The 6,000-nt window shown below is 38.9% G+C and overlaps 1 non-coding gene across 1 annotated transcript; it reads right to left on the bottom strand.

The window, feature by feature from the left end:
* Positions 1-3,365: 3,365 nt before the first annotated feature.
* Positions 3,366-3,447, bottom strand: TRNAS-UGA (transfer RNA serine (anticodon UGA)). Its single transcript has one exon. It is a non-coding gene; the product is annotated as a tRNA-Ser (tRNA).
* Between the last annotated feature and the right edge of the window lie 2,553 nt (positions 3,448-6,000).

Raw genomic sequence — 6,000 nt, forward strand, 5'->3', positions numbered from 1 at the left:
TAGGACTCTAATCACTTTATCACTACTGTGAGAAAGTGGCTCTGTATATACTGTTCCCAAAAAGGTACAGTGTGCACAGAGTCCTCAGTGCCCAGAGGTTTGACAGAGGCTAAAGTTTGATATAACCTTACTCGCTAAAGTGGTAGCTTGCTCGAGCAGTAAGGCAGTATCCGAGGACAGTGTAAAGCCTTTGTTGTACACACTCAGTCAGCAAATGGTCTCACACACTCAAGAAATGAACTCTAGGCCAATGGTTTGTATAAAAAATATATCGTTGTTTTATTTTAGAACCAACAATAGGTATCAAAATATACTTTCTCAGAATAAGATGCTTTAGTTAAAAACTTTGCAATAGGCAATTGACTTTTGCAGGTAATATTTACAGTTTATTGCAATAGGAAACACAATTTCAAATACAATAATACATTGAGCTCAATGGGAATTTTAAGTTATATGCAATTAATTACTTTCAGGATTACTTTTCTAAATCCAGGACTGGATCCTAGATTCAGTCCTGGGACAGTTCTTGGAAACAAGTGAGTAAATTCGTTTTAGTAACTGTTGTGATTTTCAAGCAATATTTTGCTATTTTAAAAGTTGACACTTAGAAATTTTTTCTGATCAAATTACCAATGTTATCCTATGGAAGGAAATTCACTTAGCAGGTAGGTGGGGTTATGGTTACTTTTTCTATGTCAGTGTTGGATCCTAGATCCAGCACTACTGTACCACCTGTAAGCAGTTGAGAAACTGCGTTTAAGTTATACAAGCGATTTTTAAGGAATATTTATAAGTTTGCAAAATCGACACTTAGAAGAAATTTTACAGAAAAACAGTCAATGGTTTCCTATGGAAGAAAATTCAAGTTACGGGTAAAGTACATTCTCGTTACTTTGGTAATTCAGTGCTGGGCTCCTAGGCTCAGTACTGGGACATCTATCTAAAACAGGTAAGCAATTACGTTTTCACAATTGGTACGATTTTTAAAGAATATTTGTAAGTTTCAAAAATCGACACTTAGAAACTTTGTCAGCAAAAAGCAAGCAATGATATCCTATGGAAGAAAATTCGAGTTACTGGTAAGTACGGTTAAAATTACTTTTCCGGGTCAGTACTGAGCTACAAGATGCAGCACTGAGGTCTCTCCTGATAACAGGTGAGTAAATCAGAATTCGTTGTTCGGCTGATTTTAGATGAATATTTTAAAGTTCCAAAACTCCACACTTAGAAGAATTTCCAAGTGGAACCAGTCAATGTTAGCCTATGGAAGAGAAGTGAGTTATCGGCTTTTAGGTAAGTACTCGACTGGCAGAGTTATGGTTCTGGGCATAGACTCAAGGGTCTCCCAGATGAGTCCCAGTCTACTTGCCAAGCCCTAAACTCCCCTTTTATTCCATATAATTTACCCCTAAGGTAGGCCCTAGGTAGTCCTAGGTGCATGATGCTATGCAAGTAAAAGATAAGATATGTACTTTGGTGGTTTGCATGTCCTGTAAGTACCAAACAGTCTATTTCATTTTTCACTACTGTGAGGTCTACCTCTCTCATAGGTTAGCATTGGGTATTCCCCTATACTTTTTATTTGGTAATTCCATATCGGAGAGGAGTAGCTTTATTTATTTATTGAAAATCCTACTTACTGGTGAGGTTGGATTTAACTTTACTATTTTAGAAATGCCACTTTTAGAGAGTGAACATTTCTCTGCACTTACTGCTCTATTTACCTGAAACCAGGCCCCAATACACGTCTGGATTGGGCTGGGTGACAGCAACATTTGTGCCTTCCCTGTAGAGAGCCACAACACAGGTTACTCAACTGCACCTGGGGGGTGAGCTCCGCTCCCCCTCCACCCACAATAGGTTCAAGAACGATAATTTATGTAAGTAAATACATTATAGCTACAGCTTATAATCATGTTAAATTAAATATTTTGTTGTTAGATGGTTTAAATATTTAAACCTCTGGTACATTTGGTAAAAGCAGAACCCAACTGCCGTAACATTGCCAACCACAATGCCGTGACTTGGATTCGAACCAAGGTTGCTGCGGCCACAACGCAGAGTACTACTATACGATCACGGCGAGCTACATGGGGTCAATGCCATACACTAACATGGAGAATTTATAATTTGGAACACTCAGGGCTGCTCCTGTGATAGGCTGGATGTATTCATTCCTTCCTCATTCCTCATACAGAGGCTGCGTCTCCTCAGTGGTTGATAGGCTGAAACCGTTTCCTGGCCGCCTGCTTGTGAACTGCCAGGAGTCAAAGATAACACATTACACTTGCGGGCCTGTGATGGGACACCAATGCAGAGAAACCAACTTGGCACAGACCTTCTATTATGTCTATTAGACCTGCATCTTCCCTGCACCTTTCAAGCCATTTGTATGTGAAGCAAGAAAGAGTTAAGGAGTGATCCATCTACACTTTTATAGGGAGGATGCGGCCGTGAGCTCCTCCCAGCTAATCACACGAACAGCAGTAAAGTAATATAAATACACAGTTGAGGGCGGGCTGCAAGGTCATGTTTTTGAGTAATTATTGAAACTGACCTCAGTGGCTCATTAGCAGAGCTGCGGCTAATGACTGGTTCCAAATCATGATGAAGCAAGCACCATGGCTCGTAGGGGACCCACAACACGCTTTTCTTAGCTCACTGAATTAAAGTATAAACTTCCGCCGTGTGTGAGTGGTAAAGGCTTGTTAATATGGTTCCTTTTCCAATTCAAGTCTGACAACAAGAGGCAGAAACCACGTGGCTTCAAAAGCTCTGGATTTTAGCCACCAACCACAGAGAAAGAGAGAACTGGCAGTATGAGAGTTGGAGAAAACAGGAGCGGGAGCAAGGAGCTCAAATGAGATTAATGGCGCGTAAATAGAGAGCGTAAAGGAACAGTTACACAGCTAAGAAAAGGGAAAGAAAGACTAAGGAAAAAAACACAGAAAGAGCCTGTAGAGGAAATTCTCTTCCTGGGACAGCAGATTAAGAGAAATTACATAGAGAGAGGTTAAGCATGTAACATGGGGCAGAATAAAAAAGAAAATGCAGTTTTATGAAGTGTGTTTGCCAAATCCAGCCAGCACTTTTGTTCTATTTCTCTCTTTGCATCTTTTATTGGTAAAGTAAGTTTCAAGTGCATGCGCAGGTATGATTGAGAGAGCAATGGTATAATAATTTGAAGCGTTTACACCAGTGCTAAAGTAGGAAGAGAGGTGTAGCAAAGACATGAAAGAGGTAGCGATAATAAATATGTGGAGAGGCAATAGTGACACAAAAATAAGCCACCTATTTATAAAACTGAAATTGAAGAAATACTAAAGGTTAACTTCTGAAATTGTAGCCGATAATAACAAGATTCTCGTTGTTGGCAGGATTCAAACCTGCGCGGGGAGACCCCAATGGATTTCAAGTCCATCGCCTTAACCACTCAGCCACAACAACTTACTGAAAACTGCATGCAAATATTTTGTTTGAAAGTATTCAAGTTGTCCCACATCAAAGTACTGATATTCTGCAATGCGCTTTTTAAAAACAATGTTTTTTTCATCATGCACGTTCTGTCCTAAAAACAAAAATTGCATGAGTATATCTCTGGATCTGTAAAAGGATACGCTTGCATGCAAACTCTCATGTGGCACTCAATTTTTTGGACCCTGTTGCACTCTGCTTTTGCGCTGCTTTTAGTCTACGACCCATATTACAGAAGTCTACCATCTCTGAGTATTTGTGACTCCTTTGTAAGTACCTTATCTTTAATCCTTGAAGAGCTCTATAATAAATGGGTCCGTCAAAGATTGCTTGAATGGAAGATAAAAGAAGGCCCACTTGTCTCACCAAATGCCGTAGAGAAACCTGATGTTTTACTCACGTAATCCTCAGTTAATTTTTGTTAGACATGGCATCCTTAAGGTGGCCTACCAGCAACCTTTTTGCTTTTCACCTCACGTTTTGCTCTATCTTTATGTTGGCCTTAGGACTCTAATCACTTTATCACTACTGTGAGAAAGTGGCTCTGTATATACTGTTCCCAAAAAGGTACAGTGTGCACAGAGTCCTCAGTGCCCAGAGGTTTGACAGAGGCTAAAGTTTGATATAACCTTACTCTCTAAAGTGGTAGCTTGCTCGAGCAGTAAGGCAGTATCCGAGGACAGTGTAAAGCATTTGTTATACACACTCAGTCAGCAAATGGTCTCACACACTCAAGAACTGAACTCTAGGCCAATGGTTTGTATAAAAAATATATTGTTGTTTTATTTTAGAACCAACAATAGGTATCAAAATATACTTTCTCAGAATAAGATGCATTAGTTAAAAACTTTGCAATAGGCAATTGACTTTTGCAGGTAATAGTTACAGTTTATTGCAATAGGAAACACAATTTCAAATACAATAATACATTGAGCTCAATGGGAATTTTAAGTTATATGCAATTAATTACTTTCAGGATTACTTTTCTAAATCCAGGACTGGATCCTTGATTCAGTCCTGGGACAGTTCTTGGAAACAAGTGAGTAAATTCGTTTTAGTAACTGTTGTGATTTTCAAGCAATATTTTGCTATTTTAAAAGTTGACACTTAGAAATTTTTTCTGATCAAATTACCAATGTTATCCTATGGAAGGAAATTCACTTAGCAGGTAGGTGGGGTTATGGTTACTTTTTCTATGTCAGTGTTGGATCCTAGATCCAGCACTACTGTACCACCTGTAAGCAGTTGAGAAACTGCGTTTAAGTTATACAAGCGATTTTTAAGGAATATTTATAAGTTTGCAAAATCGACACTTAGAAGAAATTTTACAGAAAAACAGTCAATGGTTTCCTATGGAATAAAATTCAAGTTACGGGTAAAGTACGTTCTCGTTACTTTGGTAATTCAGTGCTGGGCTCCTAGGCTCAGTAATGGGACATCTATCTAAAACAGGTAAGCAATTACGTTTTCACAATTGGTACGATTTTTAAAGAATATTTGTAAGTTTCAAAAATCGACACTTAGAAACTTTTTCAGCAAAAAGCAAGCAATGATATCCTATGGAAGAAAATTTGAGTTACTGGTAAGTACGGTTAAAATTACTTTTCAGGGTCAGTACTGAGCTACAAGATGCAGCACTGAGGTCTCTCCTGATAACAGGTGAGTAAATCAGAATTCGTTGTTCGGCTGATTTTAGATGAATATTTTAAAGTTCCAAAACTCCACACTTAGAAGAAATTCCAAGTGGAACCAGTCAATGTTAGCCTATGGAAGAGAAGTGAGTTATCGGCTTTTAGGTAAGTACTCGACTGGCAGAGTTATGGTTCTGGGCATAGACTCAAGGGTCTCCCAGGGGAGTCCCAGTCTACTTGCCAAGCCCTAAACTCCCCTTTTATTACATATAATTTACCCCCAAGGTAGGCCCTAGGTAGTCCTAGGTGCATGATGCTATGCAAGTAAAAGATAAGATATGTACTTTGGTGGTTCAGATGTCCTGTAAGAACCAAACAGTCTATTTCATTTTTCACTACTGTGAGGTCTACCTCTCTCATAGGTTAGCATTGGGTATTCCCCTATACTTTTTATTTGGTAATTCCATATCGGAGAGGAGTAGCTTTATTTATTTATTGAAAATCCTACTTACTGGTGAGGTTGGATTTAACTTTACTATTTTAGAAATGCCACTTTTAGAGAGTGAACATTTCTCTGCACTTACTGCTCTATTTACCTGAAACCAGGCCCCAATACACGTCTGGATTGGGCTGGGTGACAGCAACATTTGTGCCTTCCCTGTAGAGAGCCACAACACAGGTTACTCAACTGCACCTGGGGGGTGAGCTCCGCTCCCCCTCCACCCACAATAGGTTCAAGAACGATAATTTATGTAAGTAAATACATTATAGCTACAGCTTATAATCATGTTAAATTAAATAATTTGTTGTTAGATGGTTTAAATATTTAAACCTCTGGTACATTTGGTAATTCTGTAAAAGCAGAACCCAACTGCCTTAACATTGCCAACCACAA

Source organism: Triturus cristatus, chromosome 12, assembly GCF_964204655.1.
Source record: "Triturus cristatus chromosome 12, aTriCri1.1, whole genome shotgun sequence".
Lineage (NCBI taxonomy): Eukaryota > Metazoa > Chordata > Amphibia > Caudata > Salamandridae > Triturus > Triturus cristatus.